Consider the following 23,942-nt stretch of genomic DNA (forward strand, 5'->3'; position numbering starts at 1 on the left):
CAACCAAACTGATAAGAGGCATTGAGGAGCTCAGCTATGAGGAAAGATTAGAGGAACTGAATTTATTCACTCTTGATAAGAGGAGATTAAGGGGGGATATGATCAACATGTACAAATATGTAAGGGGTCCATATAGTGAACTTGGTGTCAAGTTATTCACTTTACAGTCAACAAAGAGGACAAGGGGGCACTCTTTACGTCTAGAGGAAAAGAGATTTCATCTCCAAATACGGAAAGGTTTCTTCACAGTAAGAGCTGTGAAAATGTGGAATAGACTCCCTGCAGAGGTGGTTATGGCCAGCTCAGTGGATTGCTTTAAGAAGGGCCTGGATTATTTCCTAAGTGTACATAATATAACTGGGTACTAACATTTCTAGGTAAAGTTGATCCGGGGAAAATCCGATTGCCTCTCGGGAGAACAGGAAGGAATTTTTTCCCCTGCTTTAGCAAATTGGATCATGCTCTGCTGTTTTTTTTTTTTTTGCCTTCCTCTGGATCAACTGTGGGTACAGAATTGGGTATATGGGCTGGTATGATATTAGTATATCATCTTTATTTTATTTTTTTGTGGTTGAACTGGATGGACTTGTGTCTTTTTTCAACCTGACTAACTATGTAACTATGCGATGCATAGTAGTCCATTATGCTTTACCTTTGCAGGGAACCAAAGAGGAAGTAAACTCATCAGGGTTTACTTCCTCTTTAACAGGTTCTTACAGGAGGGGCATTTTCTCCCTGAAGTAGCTCTCCTTGATTTGGTGGTGACTTTAGCCTGCAAAACATAACCAACCCCCCCCCCCCCCCCACCCCCCCTTACTGAGGTAGGAGGACATACAAGCACACCCTTGTGATGGAACAGAAACAAGTGCCACAAAGAAAAGAGAGAGAGAGAGAGATATGTACACAAGGGCCTGACCACGCAGCAACCTACATCGTCAGCTTTCCTGCATGCCTTCCCGGGAACACCGCTGGAGCGGTGAGAGGTAGTCAGGGATATCAACTTGTGATACATTGTTGTCACATGCTCTTTTATTTTGAAACACATTGTAAGTGTTTGGGCGGCACAGTGGTGTAGTGGTTAGCACTCTCACCTAGTGAATTGGCTTCTGTCCAAAATTGTCCCTAGTATATAAATGGGGACCTTGGATTGTGGGCTCCTTGAGGGTAGGGACCGATGTGAGTGTGCAATGTACAGTGATGGGGACAATTGTAGACACTCAGGTTGAACTGGATGGACTGATGTCTTTATTCAACCTTACTAACTATGACTATGAAGTGTGCAACTTAACCAGTTGCCGACCGCCGCACGCCGATGTACGTCGGTACAATGGCACGGGCAGGCATAAGGACATACATGTACGTCCCTTGCCTCCCGCGGGTCGGGGGCCCGATCGGGCCCCCGCCCGGTGCCTGCGGCGGTCGGTATTCGTACGGGAGCGATCCCGGACGAGGGGACGGCCATTCATTCATGGCCACCCCCTCGCGATCGCTCCCGACGAATAGAAATCCCCGGTGACATCACTTCCTCTCCTGTAATGTAAACACAGGAGAGGAAGTGATGTATTCTCTCCTCCGTGTCGGTATTTTTCGTTCCGACACGGAGGAGAGCGGATCAGTAAGTTGCACCAACACTCACACACACAGTAGAACATGCCAGGCACACTCACACCCCCCCTTTACCCCCCGATCACCCCCCCAATTACCCCTGCCCCCCAGTCACAGTGACACCAATGTCATTTTTTTTTTTTTTTTTTTTTGCATTGGTGTCATTTGTGACTGTAATAACTGTTAGGGCAGTTAGAGTTAGCCCCCTTTAGTTCTAATGTACCCCCCTAACCCCCCCAATAAAGGTTTAACCCCGTGATCACCCCCCGTCGCCAGTGTCACTAAGGCTGGGTTCACATTGCAGCGGTTTATGAGAACGAATGTGATTCGCACCGCACTGCAGTGCAAATCACATCCGATCTCTGTGCGATTCGAGTTCAGCCATTCGCCGCACCCGCCGCACCCGCCACACCCGCCGCACCCGCCGCAAATTCGCACGGGACCCTTTTTTTGGCCCGCAGCAGAATCGGATCGCATGGGTGTTCACACCATGCGATCCGAGTTTGCAGATCGCACTGCGATATGCGAACTGATCTGGGGGTGTCAGTAACATTTCACTGACACTCCCAGCAGTTCGCATAGGGCAGTGTGAACTGCCGCCGGGAGGCATGCGATGCGGGAACCCGCCGCGGATTCGCGGCGTTTCCGCATCGCTCCAGTGTGAACCCAGCCTAATAAGCGATCATTTTTCTGATCGCCGTATTAGTGTCACAGGTGACGCTAGTTAGGCAGGTAGGTATTTAGGTTCGCCGCAGCTTTTTATAGCGCCAGGGACCCCCATATACTACCGCATAAAGCCCCCTGATTGCCCCCTAGTTAACCCTTTCACCAGTGATCACCATATAACTGTTACAGGTGACGCTGGTTGGTTAGTTATTTTTTTATAGTTTCAGGGCACCCGCCATTTATTACCTAATAAAGGTTTAACCCCCTGATCACCCGGCGGGTGTCATTTGTGACTAATAACTGTTAGGGCAGTTAGGGTTAGCCCCCTTTAGTTCTAAGGTACCCCCCTAACCCCCCCAATAAAGGTTTAACCCCGTGATCACCCCCCGTCGCCAGTGTCACTAAGGCTGGGTTCACATTGCAGCGGTTTATGAGAACGGATGTGATTCGCACCGCACTGCAGTGCAAATCACATCCGATCTCTGTGCGATTCGAGTTCAGCCATTCGCCGCACCCGCCGCAAATTCGCACGGGACCCTTTTTTTGGCCCGCAGCAGAATCGGATCGCATGGGTGTTCACACCATGCGATCCGAGTTTGCAGATCGCACTGCGATATGCGAACTGATCTGGGGGTGTCAGTAACATTTCACTGACACTCCCAGCAGTTCGCATAGGGCAGTGTGAACTGCCGCCGGGAGGCATGCGATGCGGGAACCCGCCGCGCATTCGTGGCGTTCCCGCATCGCTCCAGTGTGAACCCAGCCTAATAAGCGATCGTTTTTCTGATCGCCGTATTAGTGTCACAGGTGACGCTAGTTAGGCAGGTAGGTATTTAGGTTCGCTGCAGCTTTTTATAGCGCCAGGGACCCCCATATACTACCGCATAAAGCCCCCTAATTGCCCCCTAGTTAACCCTTTCACCAGTGATCACCATATAACTGTTACAGGTGACGCTGGTTGGTTAGTTATTTTTTTATAGTTTCAGGGCACCCGCCATTTATTACCTAGTCTCACTAGTGTACCCCTAAATTTAGGGGTGTCTACTTTCCAAAATGGGGTCATTTGGGGGGGGTTTGTGCCATCTTGGCATTTTATGGCCTTCAAAACTGTAACGCCCTTAGAAAGCCTGAAGGCGGTGCTTGGTTTTCGGGGCCCCGTACGCGGCTAGGCTCCCAAAAAGTCCCACATATGTGGTATCCCCATACTCAGGAGAAGCAGCAGAATTTATTTTGGGGTGTCATTTCACATATGCCCATGGCATGCGTGAGCAATATATCATTTAGTGACAACTTTGTGAAAAAAAAAAAAAAAAAAAAAAAGTTTGTAATTTTCCCGCAACTTGTGGCAAAATATAAAATATTCCATGGACTCAACATGCCTCTCAGCAAATAGCTTGGGGTGTCTACTTTCTAAAATGGGGTCATTTGTGGGGGTTTTGTGCCATCTTGGCATTTTATGGCCTTCAAAACTGTAATAGGTAGTGAGGAGTGAAATCAAAAAATTACGCCCTTAGAAAGCCTGAAGGCGGTGCTTGGTTTTCGGGGCCCCGTACGCGGCTAGGCTCCCAAAAAGTCCCACATATGTGGTATCCCCGTACTCAGGAGAAGCAGCAGAATTTATTTTGGGGTGTCATTTCACATATGCCCATGGCATGCATGAGCAATATATCATTTAGTGACAACTTTGTTAAAAAAAAAAAAAAAAGTTTGTAATTTTCCCGCAACTTGTGGCAAAATATAAAATATTCCATGAACTCAACATGCCTCTCAGCAAATAGCTTGGGGTGTCTACTTTCTAAAATGGGGTCATTTGTGGGGGTTTTGTGCCATCTTGGCATTTTATGGCCTTCAAAACTGTAATAGGTAGTGAGAAGTGAACTCAAAAATTTACGCCCTTAGAAAGCCTGAAGGCGGTGCTTGGTTTTCGGGGCCCCGTACGCGGCTAGGCTCCCAAAAAGTCCCACATATGTGGTATCCCCATACTCAGGAGAAGCAGCAGAATTTATTTTGGGGTGTCATTTCACATACGCCCATAGCATGTGTGAGCAATATATCATTTAGTGACAACTTTGTGTAAAAAAAAAAAAAAAATTTTTTTTTTGTCATTATTCAATCGCTTGAGGCAAAAAAATAAAATATTCAATGGGCTCAACATGCCTCTTATCAATTTCCTTAGGGGGTCTACTTTCCAAAATGGGGTCATTTGGGGGGGTTTTGTACTGCCCTGCCATTTTAGCACCTCAAGAAATGAGATAGGCAGTCGTAAACTAAAAGCTGCGTAAATTCCAGAAAACGTACCTTAGTTTGTAGATGTGACAACTTTTGCGCAAACCAATAAATATACAATTATTGACTTTTTTTTTACCAAAGACATGTGGCTGAATACATTTTGGCCTAAATGTATGACTAAAATTGAGTTTATTGGATTTTTCTAATAACAAAAAGTAGAAAATATCATTTTTTTTCAAAATTTGCGGTCTTTTTACGTTTATATCGCAAAAAATAAAAATCGCAGAGGCAATCAAATACCATCAAAAGAAAGCTCTATTTGTGGGAAGAAAAGGACGCAAATTTTGTTTGGGTACAACATTGCATGACCGCGCAATTACCAGTTAAAGCAGCGCAGTGCCAAAGTGTAAAAAGACCTCTGGTCATTTACCAGCAAAATGGTCCGGTCTGAAAGTGGTTAAGGAAACCTATAATAAATCATTTTTAGTACTGGATTGCACTATGTGTATCTGTGTTCTCTGCTTGTGATGAGCAAACCTCTAGATTGATTACATGAAGAGAGCCCATACCCATTGCAAGTCAAGTGTATAACCCAGGATCATCTGACGGAGTGTATGCAGTGAGCAGACACCATCCATTGACAGATAAGCGTATAACCCAGTATCATCTGGTAAGTGCATTTCCTAGGGCAGTGATGGTGAACCTTGGCACCCCAGATGTTTTGGAACTTAATTTCCCATGATGCTCAACTACACTGCAGAGTGCATGAGCATCATGGGAAATGTAGTTCCAAAACATCTGGGGTGCCAAGGTTCGCCATCACTGTCCTAGGGGAATTGTGACATGTGCAGTGTGGAAGAGGCGATTGTTTTGAATTACAATCTGCAACATTTTTTCTGTGATGGAAAATCCTACATTTACATCTACCTCGTTTTATATATAAAGTGGACTTCATACTTCATACTTATTTAACTATTTTAGTGAACTTTTAACAAGTCCTAAAAACTTGTGGATTATTTTAGCTCTGCTAATTTTATGGTATTTGTTGCTGTGACATATTTCTGCTTATATGTTCACACCCCCCTGTAACACAGAGCCCCACTGTTCTGCTGACCTGCCAAGAGACATGATTTTAGCAGACAGCCGCAGGCTTACCAGAGGAAGGAAAAAAAAAAAAACAAGAAAGAAAGAAAATGAGGTACATCTGCAACTCTCTTACCTGGGCTTGGCTGGTGCTCTGGGCGCCCGCTTCAGCCATTCCCGCTGCTGGCTCTGTCTCCCCCATAGCAGGGTGCACAGTGGCTGCTGCTGCCATTCCAAGCCCCAACCAGAATTTCCACCTCTTCCTCCTGCGTTCCAGCGGCCAGAATCACCTGCAGCAAGCCCGTGCCGCAAATCTCGCCCGCTGAAATGATGCCGCCTGCCTTCTGGGACTCTGATCTGATATGCCGAGAGCTATGGACTGTCTCTCGGCATGCACACTGACCCCACACACCCGTGGCCACTGAGCACCTAGATGAGAAACCCCCCCCCCCGGCCCTCACCCCCCTGAACCAGAGCAGGAAGAAGGGAGCCAGATGAAAAGGCTGTCTCCCAGCTGCATGGTAAGGTTTGAGGCAAACCACATCCACAGGAGCTCTGTGTTTAGTTCCCCAAGATGTTTGGAACACTGTGTGTACCTAGAAGAATTGATGCTTGTTTAAAGCCAAAGCATAGTGACACCAAATATTCATTTGATTTGGATTTCTCTTCTGTTCATTTACTTTCCATTTTGTTAATTGATAAAAAATAAACTATGAACACATCTATTTCTGAAAACATTCTCAATTTACAGCATTTTTCACGCCTGCCTAAAATGTTTTCACAGTTCTGTATATATCTCACAAAAAAATCATTATTAAAAGAAATCACTTTCACACCCACCCAATTAAAAACTGAGAATGTTGTCAATTGCCATAAACGCACACAAAAAACCCTCCTAAACCTATTCAACCTAAGCAGAAACGAAACACCTAAACATTTCAACAATATACACCATCTCTATTCTATCCACTACTATCTCATATGAGAACGGATTACAAAGAACCTTTATAGTACAAACGCCCAGAGATTTATGCACTATAGGGCATGTTACAATTCCATAAAATATCCATTGTTAATATATGCCTTCAAGATTGTTCATGGGAATGGTATCCAACAAATAAACATGCTATTAAGCTGGTGAACTAGGTTCCAATCAGTCAATCGTAATGGTACATAGTAAAATATATGAGCAGCAAACAGGTGTATAATTGTAGAAGCACCTACAACCCCAATTCCAAAAGTTGGAATGCTGTGTAAAATCTACATACACAGAATGCAATTATTTGCTAATCTCAAACTCGAATTAGAAAACTTATCACATTTTTAACCAACACAATATGTGTAGAAAAAGTTGTGCTACTGTTGAAAACCAAAAAATATCCTTCTAAAGTAGCAGCTAGCATCAACAACGTAACCAATTATAGATAAAAAAAATAAAAATGCAGTGCTTCAAACAAATAAATAACCCAAAAGCTCACTCTAGGGGTAAGTATACAACTGGTGAATCACATAAATGTGCAAAAATACATTCAAAAGTGACAAGTGCATGTATAATGATAAATTAATTCATATAAACATGACGTGAACAAGTCTTTTATAATCGTGTGATATAAGCCAATGAAGGTCATGGTAAGTCTCTTAATAAATAAAAATAAAGTGCGTACAATCATGTGGTATATACAAATGAAAATAATAATAAGTCTCTAATGACCGCAATTTCATCCATAAAACTTCCTAAATAAATAAAAATATATAGTATATTGTAAAAAGCAGTGGAAGATGATTCTTCTGATAATAGGAATGTGTGAGGGGTTAGCTCGGCAGCGGGTGTGTGTGACCCCCTGGATGGGTTCACAACACAAAATCAGGCACAGCAGACAGCGTTGGAGGTGCAAAAAACAAAAGATGCGGTTTATTTATGCTACATACAGTGATACATATAACAGCCAAACAAAAATAAAACATGAAAATAAATCCTGGTCAGCTTGACCTCAAACTACACACTTAGATTCCCTGTCTAACAACTGAGTGCAGCCTTGTGCTGCACCAGTTCCTGTCTCTGTTGTAGAGGTTTGCCACACAGGCGTTAACTCACCGCACAGAACAGATACCACACTCCCCAGTCTATACAACACAAAACTGGTTCCAGGATGGAGCATCTCCCTAAGCATGCTGGGGTTTTTTGTAGAGGTCTTAATGAGCCCACTTACTTCAGCTGGGCTCATTAACTCTTCCCCTCTAATTGTAAAAGTCTGCATAAAGCCTGAATCTAGGGCACACATATTTCACATCCTGGATACAACCAGGTGACTTTACCTGCGTGCTGCCACAAATGATAGAACCCGACTTTACCACTCAATATTCAGGGATAAACATCCAAGACAGACACAACAGAAAGAATGAATACTCTTACCCCCAGGCGTGGACGCACACACCATACGGTGGTGGGTCAATGGAGCATGAAACAATAGTTTCCAATGAATTCTCCAGCCAGGACTGCTAGGGTCGAATGATCGAATGATATATATCTGCATCTGTATCCCAGAAGATCGATGGTGGATGTTCACAACAAGGGCTCCAGTTGTCAGGTGTTTTTAATCATTGGACCTACATCCAATCCCCAGCACAAATCATAAGAAAAGAAAAAAGAAAAAAGGGCCTCCACATGGTGCAGATGAATCCATGATAAAAAAAAGTTGTTTTATTCAATAAAATGAAAAGGTAAAAAAACTTACCAAACATCAATAATGATGTGTACATAAAGTGATCACAAAAAAAAAAAAACGGCAGCGTGATATAAAAACTAGTGTTCTTCTACTGGGGCATAAACTTGCTGCCAAATACCACGTTAATATATAGAACATACAAATCAGATAATGATTACTCAAAACAGTGACAGCTGGGACTGGTTAGTATTGCGGACTGCAATGTCCGATCAAACCCCTACCTAGATAGCAAGGCTAATCAGGAACGATAAGCGTCATCATCACTTGATCACAACCTTCTACTATGGCCACATGACGCCACATGTCCCAACTTTTTTGAAATTGGGGTTGAATATGATCTTTGGAATAGAAACAAGGTAGATAAAGCTGGCTGCAATCCACAGGTGATATGAGTATGATAAATATTAGAGGATAAAGACTCCAGCTCACTCCCATCACCCGCTTCTTTGGATGTCCCTATTGCACAATCTGATATATCATAGAAAAGTGCTTATGCAACATTTGTACATACAGGAAAGTATATTTTCATTGTAGTATATTATCTTTCATCCTTATTGTAGAAGAAATCATGCATGCCCCTTCCCCTCTACTCATCTAGTGTGAATATGTCTGAGTACTGCATTCACTTGGTCCAATTTGGTGCAAAGGAAATGACCAGAATGTGCTCCACCTTGATCCGGCAAACAAGAAAAGAGTTGTTTTTTTTTTGGGGGGGGGGGGCTTCCAGCAATCAGGGACAGAAAGTTGAGTCTTGCACAAGTCTTGCACCTCTCTTTCAGCTGCATTACTTCTGATGCTTCCCAGATGGTGTATGTAGAATGCTGCATTTCATTGTATGGCTGAATTCTGTCTGTGTACCCTTCCAGTTGAGGGGTCCAACATTGAAGGGTCAATAGCATTGCCTAATTTCCTATACTGAAGGGTGTCCAGGACACTTCATCAACCCAAATATCTGGCATCCACCATTACCATCAATCTTGAGACTGAGCCTGCTTGCCTCACACTGAGAAAATGTTAAGTGAAATGAAACTGGTTGTATACACACGGCTTGCCATTTAACACGCATGAAGAGCTGATGTAGTAAGGAGGGGTTTGGGTTCGTGGAGGACTGGGCCGACTTCTCAGTCGATAACGAGCACTATAGAAGGGACGGGCTGCACCTAAATGAGGAGGGTGCCGCTCAGCTGGGAATGAAGATGGCCAAAAAGTTGGAGGGTTTTTTAAACTAGGGGACGGGGTTAAAGATAGTCGCGGAACATATTCCAGAGGGTAGTATTGGGGGCACTAGTGGTAGGTTGACCAAATCACATAAACCCAAGGTAAATATAGTAGCAAGTCCTAGTCGCAATTGTGGAACACCCATTAAGAGGATAATATGGGACCGGTCTAAACTACGTGGCATGTTCACCAATGCCAGGAGCCTGGCGGACAAAATGGGTGAACTAGAGACACTGTTGTACGAGGAGGATTTGGATTTTGTGGGAATTTCAGAGACCTGGTTCCGCTCTCATGATTGTCTGGCAATCATTCAAGGGTATAACCCTTTATCGCAAGGATAGAGAGGGTAAAAAAGGGAGAGGGGTATGCCTACATATCAAGAATAATTTACAAATGAATGTGAGAGATGACATCACTAAGGGAGCTAGGGAGGAGGTGGAATCCTTATGGATTAGCAGCAAGGATGGAAAGTGTTATCATAATGGGGGATTTTAACTATCCAGGCAGACTGGGTGGAGGGAACCATACATTTATCTAAGACTCGTCAGTTCCTAAACGTCTTGCAGGACAATTTTATGGGTCAGATGGTAGACGCACCAACTAGAAATAAAGCGTTACTGGATCTACTGATTACCAACAATACAGACCTGATCATGGATATAGAAATATGGGGCAATTTACGTAACAGCGGTCACAGGTCAATTGGTTTCAGTATAGATCACACAAATAGGAAACATAAGGGAAATACAAAGACACTGAATTTCAAAAGAGCCAACTTCCCTAAACTACGAGCCTTGCTAGAAGGCATAAATTGGGATAAAATCTTAGGTACAAAGAACACGGAGAAGAGATGGGTTTGCTTTAAGAGCATATTAAATAAGGGCATTAGCCAGTGCATCCCAAATAAATTTAAAAGAGCGAACAAAAGTTCTGGATGGCTTAACTCCTGTGTAAAAATGCATATAAAAGCAAAGGGAGCCTTCAAAAAATACAAGGTTGAGGGATCATCATCAGCATTCAGACTTTATAAAGAATGCAACAAAAATGTAAGGATACAATAAGGACGACTAAGACAGAACATGAAAGCAGAAAAGAGCAAAAAAAATCCCAAAAAATTCTTTAAGTATGTAAACAGTAAAAAAGGGAGGACAGACCATATTGGCCCCATAAAGGAGGAAGGACATCTGGTTACAAAGGGTGGAGAGATGGCGAAGGTATTAAATTTATTCTTCTCCTCAGTCTTCACGAGGGAACGGGGGGGGGGGGCTTCAGTAACCAAAACTGCAGTGTTTATCCTCATGACACATCACAGGAAGCACCTCCATGGTTAACGGAGGACAGAATTAAAATTAGACTTGGGAAACTGGTGGTTGTAAACCCTCCTCTACACCTTTACAGCAATCCAATCTACATAGCACCGGCAGCTGATCTCTGCCTGTGAAAGTGCCCTCACAGTTGTCTTTGCTATGAAAATCTTGTTTATAGGTCCTGTGACGTCGCCCGCGCTTGCACGCTAGGTTTCAATCTGTGCCAATTCAGCTTCCTCTGTCTGCCGTGTCATTATCTGACACTCAGAACAGAACAGAGCAAATTGCGATGGTGCAGCATGTCCCCCTCCTTCCCTCATTGAGATGGCTCTGTTGCCATAGTAACGGCAATCGAGATTGAGGCTTGGTCACAACGCTACGGCGCATGCGCAACATTTCGGCAGGGATACGAACTAAGGGCAGAAATTACGTCCGCATCGGCTTCAGCAAACCGGAGAAAGAATGGAGTTAATGATACAGAAAAATCGAACTCATAAAAAAGGTACTTATCACGCTCCTTTGGACTAATTTCTATATCTGTTGCTTAGCAAGCAAAAAAAAACATTTAATTATTAGGAAAAAAAATTTTTTTGCAGGGTTTACTAACTCTTTAACATTAATAAATCACTGGGACCAGATGGTTTGCTCATCTGTCAATATGTATCCAGTACTCAACAAAACCCTGATGAAGTCATGTGACAGTGACGAACACGTACGGGATCACGAGGCACCGGAAGTGACGTGGGCGAGCTTGCAGCTCGTTAGTTATACAGTATGCCTGTTTGATACTTCTTATTGTGAGTACCTTGATTTTACTTTTACTGTTTTGTCAATAAACATTTGGAAATACTACACTATTGTGCATCCCTCTTTACTTCCCTTATGCCCCATTGCGAGTTTCATTGAACGGATACACCAGGGACAATAGTGGGACACATGCTGTTACCTTACAGCGGTAAGGTAAGGGTATATCTATACATTACTCTGCACAGGAACCAGGAAGTCACCTATCATCAGCACTTTATGCCAGAGGATTGTCACCAGCACCTTGTCATTTTATGTTGACACTGCTAATATACAGACACTTATTTACCTTGCACCTTATATGGACACTACTTATCTATTTTGCTTTTCTATGTTTTTATATGCCTTTTAGGATTTTACCTATTCCTTCAGGATTTATTGCAATAGTAGTGCATCTTCTTTTTGCGCACCGTTTTTTTTCACTTCATGTGCACACCACATGGATATATTTTCTATCACTGTTCTACAAAGAATCTTTTGTGTGTTTGATACACTTTTATTGTTTTATCTCAAGAAGTCGCAGGGCATGCAATTTCCTATGGATATATTTCCTATCACTGTTCTATGAAGAACAATTTGAGGGTTTGATATACTTCTATTATCTTATTGATACACGTTTATTGTTTTATCCAAAGAAATCGCAGGGCATGCGACACGTTTGAGCATTGCCTCTTTCAACCATATCTTTCATTGAGCACCTTTGCACTTTATTACGCACAGTATTTAGGTTCATAGCGCAGCACCACCTTCACTTTATATATTCTCTGGGTTCTGATATTTCCTTCAGTGTTGCAGCATATTGTTAAAAAACGCACACATTTGGTAGCACGGGAATATCATTGTATTATATAACTCCAGATATAAAACGATAATTCTCCCGCTCTACAAGACTCTGGTCCAGCTGCACCTAGAGTATGCTGTCCAGTTCTGGGCACCAGTCCTCAGGAAGGATGTACTGGAAATGGAGCGAGCACAAAGAAGGCCAACAAGCTAATAAAGGGTCTGGAGGATATTAGTTATGAGGAAAGGTTGCAAGCACTGAACTTATTCTCTTTAAAGAAGAGACCCTTTAGAGGGGATTTGATTTCAATTTACAAATACCATACTGGTGACCCCACAATAGGGATAAAACTTTTTTGCAGATGGGAGTTTAATAAGACTCGTTGCCACTCATTAAATTTAGAAGAAAAAGGTTTAACCTTAAACTACGTAGAGGGTTCTTTACTGTAAGGATGTGGAATTCCCTTCCACAGGCAGTGGTGTCAGCGGGGAGCATCGATAGTTTCAAGAAACTATTAGATAAGCACCTGAGGACCCGCAACATACAGGGATATACAATGTAATACTGACATATAATCACACACATGGGTTGGACTTGATGGACTTGTCTTTTTTCAACCTCACCTACTATATAGGTAGAAAGGCTACTGGCTGGGGCCCAGCTGCACTTTGTGCCTTGGTGCCAGACGAATCCGTCAAGCTGGATATTGAACCAGCCAACTGTGGGTGAGACGTGGCAGATTGCCCAAATAGCCTTCCGTGAGTTTTCCATTGCACCCACTCCCTTGCCACCTAACCCTGTCCTGGGAACCCACCTTTAGCCTGGGATTCAGTGACCTGAGATTTCAGGATCTCAAAGGAGTTGAAAGATCTCAGGTCCATCATTTCCTCATTAATGGCCAGTGAATGACCAGGCAACAAATCATGGATGACCCGTCCTTGGTAGGTCTTTTATTATGGCAAAAACTAGCTAGCTCATTTCATTGGCTCTCTACCCTCCCTGGAGCTCTTCAAGAGGAGACTTGCTACCTTTGAGAGGTCATGCCTGGAGCAGTCCTACTAGCCACGTAGTTTCTCAGACTTATCAATTGCTCATATCTCCGCTCCTGGATTTCAGACCTGAATATATATCTAAGTGGGGGCAAGAGCTAGGACTGCAATTCACGGAGAAGCAAGTGGAGAGACTTCATCTCGTCTAAAACTTCGGTGTGTATCAATCACCAGGAGGTGGGATATAAGGTGCTGACCAGGTGGTACTATATGCCTGTGAGAATCCATAAGATGATTCTGCTGAGCTCAGATTTGTGTTGGAGGTATGGGGAGGAACCGGGTTCTCTCCTCCACATCTTCTGGTCTTGCAGTCTTAGGATCACTATGATCTCTTTCACCATTATGAAATTCCAAGCAAGATCTATAGGAGGTCCATCTTGCCTCTGCTGCTCACAGAAGCAAGAGCTGCATCCCACTGTTTTAGGAGCAGACTCGGGCGCCGTGGTAGCCGTATGGTTGAAAAGAGTGGCCAAACTCAATGCAATGGAGGACTTTCTAGCCATGGACAGGGGCCTCTGAGAGAAGTTCCTCAGGAAATGGTTTTATTGGCATGAGTCTGTTCTGAGGAGCATGCGGAGCTGGTGACTTAAATCCCCTGGGAGCTGAGAGGATCCCGGGCATAAATTGTGGGACTGGCTGGAGGTCCTTCCCCCTTTTTTTTATGTCACTCCTTCCCTCTCTCTTTCTTTACTTTTTCTCGAGCTACTCTTTGATGCTTGGCCTTAAGGCCATACTTACTCTCTCTAATCTGAATAGCGTTGATGGTGTTAAACATCAAAAACTGTGTGGGATGCAGAGACTTCCTAGACCCTGTAGCCCATTGTCGGGTCTGCCCCTATATGTTTATCTCAACTGTGACATTGTGTTATGTGTGCATGTGATTTTGTTAATGGAGGTGACCCATTGCATGTTCAGTAATGTTGAGGTTCCTGTATCACCATATGCCGTATCTAAATAAACAATTGGAAACAAAAAGAAACTGGGTGTATAGTACTGCCCCAAAAGTCCAGAACCCTTATGCCAAAGGGATTGGTGTTGTGGCTCCTGGACTGTAGGGTCTGAACGTGGGAGTGGAGTGCCTGAAGCCTATCCTGAGGAAGAAAGACCCTAGACATTGCTGTATCCAAGGTCTTACCTGGATACTTCAAGCAGTGGGTTTGATGTGTGGATCGTTTGTGGATTTTAATCCATTTATAAATGTTGCTTCATTAGTTGCATTCATTATCCCAGATGTACATTATATATACATTTTTACTCCCCTGTGTTCTGCAGCATAGTGCACCCTGAGGGATACTGCCCCAGGAAGATGTCAAAGGAACGTATGTAGGGCGTCGCGCTGTGCTGGTTTAGTGCTTGCGGCGATGGAACTGTCAGAGAACATTCAGCTTTACTTTTATGCTCAAATACCAGTGTCAGGAGGACACCTCAGCTTATGAGTGAAATATTTTTTAATGAATTTTAAGTTGTTTAAAAGGTTTGCAAGATTTTCTCATTTTAATTTACAATGAGGATTTGAAGATCTGAGGAGGATCGATCATATGTGTGTGGTCTCTGCAGAGGTTCATTTTATTTAAGAAAATGCACTGCCTGCTGGTCACACCAGCATGATATTTGGTGAGTATTTTGGACATAAGTGGTGGTGGATGTGGTCATGAAAAGATATTGAATTCAACACTAAAGGACTTTTTATTTTTGCCATTTTTGTTTTGTTTTTTCTTTGAAGTTACAACACAACATTGGAGATCCCTTAAGGACATTTTTTGTGGTTATTTATAGAACCGCACAAATTTCACAGAGAGAATTTTCTTTTATACACATTTAATTGATTTCATGCATGTTATAATTAGTTGTGTGCATATCTAGTACACTAGTGAAGCTTAGTTTAGATATTCACAGGAGTCATATGGTTCACGGTTCGTTTAGTTTGATAGAGTTATTTTCCCTCATGTATCTGATTGCATTAGTTTGGAAGGATACATTTTTGCAGTAGCAAAGCTACACATTGCAGTATGTTACATATTAAAGAGGAACTGCAGTCTGCTCATATAATTTGTAATAAAAACATCTTTGCCATTCTGAAGCTTCCCTCCAACCACTTTGCATATTATTTTATATATACTGTAATTTTGCACTTGCCAAATATGCTACAGAAATCTCCCTCCATTGAGTCTGGCTGTAACCATTTTAACGGTGGGCAGCTGAAGCTGCTGCCTGTTCATTTCCTGGATTTATGCAGACACAGAGAGGCACACATCCAGCTCTGTAGCTTGCATTGGCCCTCTTATGACTCACCCCCCTTCCTTCCTGGCAAACTCTTACGAGAGAGAGCTGTGCATGATGTTATAAGCCTAGGCTAATGACCAGACAAGAAACAGGAAGTGGGCAGTAGAAGGTATTTAGGTATTTATTGGCTGAAAAAAAAAAGGTTTTATTATCCAAAGTTAAAACAAGGGCAGAAGATTTAATAGATGGAAAGTTGAAAAAACGACTTAAGGTATTTGGTATTACAGACATTCACTTTTTAATATAAACACTTATTTGTTTGCAGCATTGTTTTTTTTTTGTTTTATAGATGCACCCTGACAGTTAGGCCCCTTTCACACTGACGTCCCGTTCAGGCCCGCCTGTCAGTTTTTCAGGCGGACCTGAACGGGTGCTCCATAGAGCTCTATGGAGCGTCGGATGTCAGCGGTGACAAGTCCGCTGACATCCGACCCGCTCCGATCCGAAAAAGTGTAACGGAGGAAAAAGCTATTTTTCCATCCGTCTGCGGATCGGATCGGGTGATGACGGGCACTGCGGTCCGTCGTCATCCGATCTCCCATAGGGGAGAGCGGCGCTATGACAGGTCCGTCCCTGCACAGTATGCAGAGACGGACCTGTCATCTCCCTGCTCAGCGGGGATCGGCGGAGTGATCCCCGCTGAGCAAACGGATATACACGGGGCGGATCAGAACTGATCCACCCCGTGTGAAAGGACCCTTAAGCTGGATACAAATTATGCAATTTTTGTTCAGTTTCCTTTGGGTTTGCCTTCAACTGTGTGGTGCAGGGGCCCGTCTGATTGCAAACAATTTGAAGGTGTTTAGGTTTGACCTCATGTTGTGCGGGTTTGGTGGGTCTGGAGGAAAGTTGTACAGGATTATTGTATCAGGATTGTATGGCGTGTAGCCAGCTTTAGGAGCTTTTAATATTTGTATTGCTGCTATCTTGCTCTGTTGGCTTCAGGCTACCAAGGGTGGAGGGAGGCTGGATGATTGATTATACAGGCTGTGCTCACGATGGATTGCTCTTTGTCAGCATTAGGCTGCAGAGGGTGCATGGAGGCTAAATGATTTATTTCACAGGCTGCATTTAGGGTAGATTGCTCGTTGTTGGCTCTAGGCTGCTGAGGGTGTAGGGAGCCTGGATGGTTGCCCGCCTTAGGATTGATTGCTTCTGTCGGTATCTTGTAGTTAGCCCAGCGTTTCATTAATTGAGATAGCTTGATCAGGTGTCTGGTGTCCCAAGTTGTTTCTTTGAGGCAGCCATTTAAAACAGAGCAGGAAGCCCATTGGGGCAAACTGAGAAAAAGGAATGTCCCTTGAAGAACACCCTGTGACCCAGGACTCCAGGTGGACATTGCCATCCATCAGCCATTGACACTGGGAACGAGGAAGCCCTGACTTTACACCTGCTTGCTGGGCTATTAGAGCCATCTCCCTATTAGCAGTTAGTGGCACCGAGGTCCGGATTTTGTACCTGCAGCAGCTTATCATCCATTCATTTATTCAGCTGCACCCTTTCAGAAACTGAACTCACCCTCTCCCGTGGACTCCTATATATATATATATATATATATATATATATATATTTATATATATATTTAAAAACCACATATAAAGTATAAAAAAATGCTGTCCCCACAAAATAACAACACACAGCCATTAATATATAAACTGCTGCCAACAAAAGGGAGTACACCTCTAAGTGAAAATGTCCAAATTGGGCCCAAAGTGTCAATTGAAAAAGTCAAGTGTCCAGTGATGCAACTAGTCGGGAGGAGGAGCCTGTGGCGTTTCCAGCAGTGTTTTGTGTGCACTGTCAGCTTATGAGATCCCAGCATTATGCTCTATGCAACTGATCATTTCATATGCGATCTATCCTGCGGGGAAGCGTGAGTGAGGTTCAGCCTACCTAAATAGGGATCACTTCATTATACTATCTGTGCAATGGTCTTGTTTGAGCTTTGTTTTTTATGTTATAGAAGCCTGTTGAAAGTTGGAAGTTCATCCATGGGAATTAGCAGTGAAATCACTGAATGAACCATCTGTTACTCAAAAGACTCATTAAGGCTTGATTATCTAGTCCCACATATGTGAATTTATTGGCAGAGACTTTGGTTTGTACACAGTGGAATGTGATATTCTTTTACCTGTTGCAAAAGTTTGCCATATTGTTACCATTACACAGAAGGAATTTTATATAATTTATATATATCTTATATGTTGTATGGTTCACTACATGGTCAATATTATTCACTTGTCTTTGTACTCCTCACCTGGTTGCCGCCACACACGCTTGACACAATCTGAACCAAATAACTATCTTGGTCTCATCAGACCACAGGACATGGTTCCAGTAATCCATGTCCTTAGTCTGCTTGTCTTCAGCAAACTGTGGGCTTTTCTGTGCATCATCTTTAGCCACTTCCCGACCGGCGCACACCAATGTACGTCGGCGGAATGGCACGGCTGGGCAAAGTCTGTGAGTCGGGTCGCGGGTCCCAAGGACTCAATCGCTGTGGGGATACCCGCGATTGCCTCACAGAGAGGAAGAATAGGGAGATGCTAATGTAAACAAGCATCTCCTCATTCTGCCGAATGAAAGTGTCACTGATCTCTGCCCCCTGTGATCGGGAGCAGAGATCAGCGACATGTCACACGTAGCCATGCTCCCCCCACAGTTAGAAACATCCACCAGGACACACTTAAAACCTACACTGCCCTCTAGTGGTTAACCCCTTCACTGCCAGTGTCATTTACACAGGAAGCAGTGCATCTGTATAGCACCGATATGTGTCAAAAATGTCCGATGTGTCCACCATAATGTTGCAGTCATTATAAAAATCACTAATCGCCACCATTACTAGTAAAAAAAAAAAAAAAATAATAAAAATGCCATAAAACTATCCCCTATTTTGTAAACGCTATAACATTTGAGCAAACCAAATGCTTATTGTGATTTTTTTTACCAAAAATAATACGTATTGGCCTAAACTGAGGAAAAATTATTTTTTATATATTTTTGGGGGATATTATAGCAAAATGTAAAAAATTATGTTATTATGTTTTTTTTAAATGGTCACCCTTTTTTGTTTATAGCGCAAAGAATAAAAACCGCAGAGGTGATCAAATATGACCAAAAGAATGCTCTATTTGTGGGAAAAAAAGGACGTCAATTTTGTTTGGGAGCCACGTTGCACGACCGTGCAATTGTCAGTTAAAGTGACGCAGTGCCAAATTGCAAAAAGTGCTCTGGTCAGGAAGGGGGTAAAATCTTCAGGGGCTGAAGCGGTTAGAAGGGGCTTCCTTTTGGGATGACAGCCATGCAGACCAATTTGATACAGTATGTGGTGTATGGTTTGAGCACTGACAGGCTGACCCCCCCCCCACCCCTTCAACCTCTGCATCAATGCTGGCAGCACAAATACGTCTATTTCCCAAAGACAACCTGTGGATATGACACTGAGCACATGCACTCAACTTCTTTGGATGACCATGGCGAGCCTGTTCTGAGTGGAACCTGTCCTCTTAAACCACTGTATGGTCTTGACCACTGTGCTGCAGCTCAGTTTCAGGGTCTTGGAAATCTTCTTATAGCCTAGGCTATCTTTATGTAGAGCAACAATTCTTTTTTTCAGCTCCTCAGTTCTTTGCCATGAGGTGCCATGTTGAACTTCCAGTGACCAGTATGAAAGCATGAGAGCGATAACACCAAATTTAACACACCTGCTCCCCATTCACACCTGAGGCCTTGGAACACTAGAGTCACGTGACATCGGGGAAGGAAAATTGCTAATTGGGCTCAATTTGGACATTTTCTCACTGAAGACACAAACCCCCTCGGAATTTGCTGAAAAATGGCTGGTGGACACCATTGGGAATAAGCATCTCTCTCCTCTGTTCACAGTGGAGAGGGCCCATTGCATTCTTACCAGACCCCTACTGCCTGGCAACCCTCCTCGTCCATTCCTCATCCACCTACTTAAATACCGTGAGAAAGAGAATTGTCTTTGCAGAGCCAGTGTGCTGAAAGAGGTTTCTTTTAATGACACCAAAATTATGCTTTTCATACAGAGGTGCAAAAGAAACACTCCAGGTTCCAGGAAGTCAAAAAGTGGCTGCAACAACACCACCTGCAGTTCTCCATGTAGTATCCCACTAAACTTAGAGTTGTTGCGAAGGAAAGCCCTCTCTTCTTTGATTCTCCATGGGCTGCTACGGATTGGCTTGATGGACACTACAACAAATAATGACCAATCTGCCTGTCCCGTGATTTCCTTAAGTGTACGGTTTCCTGCTGGTTGCCTTTCGCAGTACCACCTCCTGGAGCCTTCAAACATCTGCTATTTAAAAGCCTTCTCCTTTTTCTACTGGCAAACATCACATCATCATTCTTCTTCCCTTTGGTTTTCCTCTATTGTGACTGCTGTGGAAGACGCACATACATAGTATGATAAGTCTGCCAGTTATGATTTCTCCCTATCTTTCCTCAGCTGGGAACATTTTGTCTGATTCTCAGGTTGTATTTTTCACCCATGTTCCCCTGGCTGCCCTTAGTCCCATGGTGTCTGTTCTGTTTAACTGTTATTTTGTATTTGGTTCCTTTTCGGACTATGTTTTGAGCTACCACAGCACCTGTACATATTCTGTGGCACCTTGACTCTCTCATTCTCCATGGGCTCCTATTTCCCAGGGTAACTGAACAACTATTTTACTCCACCTTACTTCTATGTGGGGTCACATAATTAGACTTGTGTCATGGAGCATGAGGGGTACCAATGACTTTGTCTGTAGGAGACGCATGCCACAGCTGATACTTCCAGGTTTCTGGAAAGGTGCTGCATACAAGTGGCCTATTTTACTTATTCCTCCCACGCTAGGATATGTGGTGGTACCAACTTCTCCTCTGAACAGGTTTAGGTGGATAAACGGGAAGATATGTTTTCTTATGCTCTAAATTATTTGACTTATGTTGTGTCATTGCTAATGTTTATTTGTCACCCCCCTATTTGCCTGAGGTACTCTGCTTGCTAAATGTATAACTGACAAACTGCTTCTTCCTGATTGAGTTATGGGGGACTTCAATACAGCTTTTGATGCATCTCAGGACAGGCTCCTACCTCCAGATCCACCATCCATGCTACACTATTTACCCTGGGTAACCTCTGCAGAGAGACAGGTCTTCATGACAATAAGATGTGCTGTTTTTGAGATATTATCCTAAACATGATTGGGTAACAGATGCAATAAACAATGTGCAATAAGCAAAATCAAACAATAGGGAATGTTCCAATGGCAAAGTGTCACTAGATAAGTGAAACTCTTATTGTGTAGAACAGTGTATCAAGTGAATTGTAACAAAATGGATTAAGGGTAAGCAAACTGGCGGACTATTTGCTACCATTGGCCGGTCTCAACTGGCTACCCCCTATGTAAGTGCGCTGTTGATTTATGTACTAATACTGCTGATATCTTAGAAGTCTTTAGGTCTATCAAGAGCTTTACTCTTCTCAAGTTACTCATACCACTGCTGACCTACTTACTTAGTTTCCTCGAGAGCATTACCTTCCCTTCTTTAGCCTCATCAGATGCTAGACACTGCCTTATTTTTGGAGGAACTTGAGATCACAGTAATGTCGCTTCCCAACAATAGGGCCCCTGGCCTGGATGACCTTCCAAAGAAATTTATATGCAATACTATGAGATACTTCTCCACACATTACTACATACCTACAACGAAGCTCTTTCTGCGGGTCTGTTCCCTTCCTCCATGACATAAGCCACTATAGTTATCATACCAACAAAGGGCAAAAATCCCTTATATCTGGAGTTCTATAGACCAATCTCGCTACTTACTACTAAGATACTTGCCGATTAAACAAAGTCATTTTGTCTATTATTCATCCAGACCAAACAGGTTTCATGTCTTCTCTTTCCACTGCCATTAATATATGGCATACATTCTTAAACTTACAGGCTCCTGTTGATAACTCTGAGAATAGGGCCCTTCTCTCTTTTGACACTGCCAAAGCATTTGATAACATAGAATGGGGTTACTTGTGGGAAGTATTAACACAGTTTGGCAACGTCTTCTGTAAATGGGTTAAACTACTGTCTACTTCTCCCAGAGCCTCTGTTCGGGTTAATGGGGAGCAGCCTTTCACCTTCCCCCTTTTCCACAGGATGAGGCAGGGCTGCCCATTATCACCCCTTCTATTTGCTGTGGCTATAAAGTCCCTGGTTACCTTGCTGAGGCAGACTTCTGAGGTGTGGAACTTTCGCAGGGGACCACACTAAGAGAAAATAACCCTTAATGTGGACGATATGCTACTGTTCCTTGTCGACACCTGGGCACCCTTATCCTCAGCAATGTCAATTATTATTGAATTTAGCTTTTTTACAAGCTAAAATTTAACTAGGACAAATTTATACTGCTCTCACCTAACCTGCTCTTCTAGTTGCTTCCCGAGGTGGGAGCAGACCAGTGCCCAGTGCCCTGGCCCAACTATACTCTCAGGGCACTATGAAAACATTTCAACAGCTCTGTGACATGCCCTTCATGCTCAGCGTCTGGCCATGTTCGCTCCCCTTCTCTTCTATGTCCTTATTTTACACTTTAGGCCAGGGAGAAACTACTAAAGGTCTCACCTCTCTCTTGGACATGTCCAAAGAGCCATCATTACTGGAATGGGGTTCTATCCATTCTGTATAATTTTTATTGACCCCGACCCCGTACTTTATATTTTAGGGTATGCAAGATCCTGTTAGCCATGACCTGCATTTATTACTCGCCATTATAAGAAAACTTTTCATTGCCCGTAAATTAATTGCTTCCTGATAGTGGTCTACAACCCCCACTGAGAGTGAATGGATATCATGAACAAATATGTAATGTTTTAAGAGCATACATAACACCTACAATTATAAAAATAAAATTATAATTATAAAATGATAAAAATACAATGCCCCACAATTTGGTGTAACTGGGTAGAGCTGATGTACCCTTTGCTTGCTCTGTAATTGTTAGGTTTATCCTGTCATTACCTGTGGGATAGCTACTAAGTCTTTTCTGAATACTTACCTACTGTAAATGTCATGTGTGTTTTGTGCTGCTTTCATTCACTCCTTCTGCATACACCTTCCAATACTATTATATGCTATGTCGTCCTGCATGGTGCACCATTCTTCTGTTTGTGTTTTTTTCTCCTGTTTTTTGTAAACCTCTTTTCTAAATAAAATCGGATTGAAAAAAAAAAAGAATCATGTTAGAGGAATCTTAATGTAAAAGTAACAAAAAGGAAATGGGTTGCTTCTCTCAGAACAGAGAGAAGACATTTGCTCCCTCAAGGTCAGACTTGCTGGGAGCTGGAGGGCTTTTTTATTAGTGCTGTCGTTACTTCTGTGTCCTGTAATGTATGAAAGAAATACATATTTGCGCATAAGGAAAAAAAATAGAAACAAATGCAAGCAGAACTTAACCACTTTAAGACTGCCTACCGAATATATACAAGCGGCACAGTGGTGTAGTGGTTAGCACTCTCACCTAGCAGTAAGAAGGGTCGCTGGTTCAAATCCCAACCACGACGCTACCTGCCTGGAGTTTGCATGTTCTCCCTGTACCTGCGTGGGTTTCCTTCGGGTACTCCGGTTTCCTCCCACACTCCAAAGACATGCAGGTAGGTTAATTGGCTTCTGTTCAAAATTGGCCCTAGTATATGAATGGGAACCTTGGATCGTGGGCTCCTTGAGGGTAAGGCCCCATGTGAGTGTGCAATGTACAGGGATAGGGACAATTGTAGACACTCAGGTTGAACTGGATGGACTGGTGTCTTTATTCAATCTTACTATGTAACTATATATACTGCATCAGGGCAGCTGTATTGCATTAAGGCTGGGTTCACACCGCTGCGGGGGGAGAACCGGATGTGATTCGCACAGCAAATCACATCCGATCTCCGTAGCGCTGCGAGTTCAGCCATACAGATAGTATGGCTGAACTCGCAGCGGTCCCGCAGCAAACTCGCACGGGACCCTTTTTTGGGTCCGCAACGGAATCGGATCGCATGGGGGTTCACACCATGCGATCCGATTCCTGTGCGAGTCGGCAGATCGCACTGCGATATGCCGACGGATCTGGGGGTGTCATTAACATAACATTGACACCCCCAGCCGTCCGCATAGGGCAGTGTGAACTGCCGGCGGGAGGTATG

General features: G+C 43.3%; 1 protein-coding gene and 1 long non-coding RNA gene across 12 annotated transcripts in view; both read right to left on the reverse strand.

Moving 5' to 3' along the window:
* The window catches only part of CCDC9B (coiled-coil domain containing 9B), a 354,785-nt gene that overhangs the window by 59,659 nt on the left and 271,184 nt on the right, over positions 1-23,942 (reverse strand). The window lies entirely within an intron of this gene.
* On the reverse strand, positions 19,755-22,954 carry LOC143942126 (uncharacterized). The gene is made up of 2 exons (XR_013264702.1): positions 22,814-22,954; positions 19,755-20,158 (listed from the first exon to the last, which is right to left on the reverse strand). It is a non-coding gene; the product is annotated as an uncharacterized LOC143942126 (long non-coding RNA).

This window comes from Lithobates pipiens, unplaced genomic scaffold (assembly GCF_037356315.1).
Source record: "Lithobates pipiens isolate NorthernLeopardFrog02 unplaced genomic scaffold, aLitPip1_a1.2 Scaffold_30, whole genome shotgun sequence".
Taxonomy (NCBI): domain Eukaryota; kingdom Metazoa; phylum Chordata; class Amphibia; order Anura; family Ranidae; genus Lithobates; species Lithobates pipiens.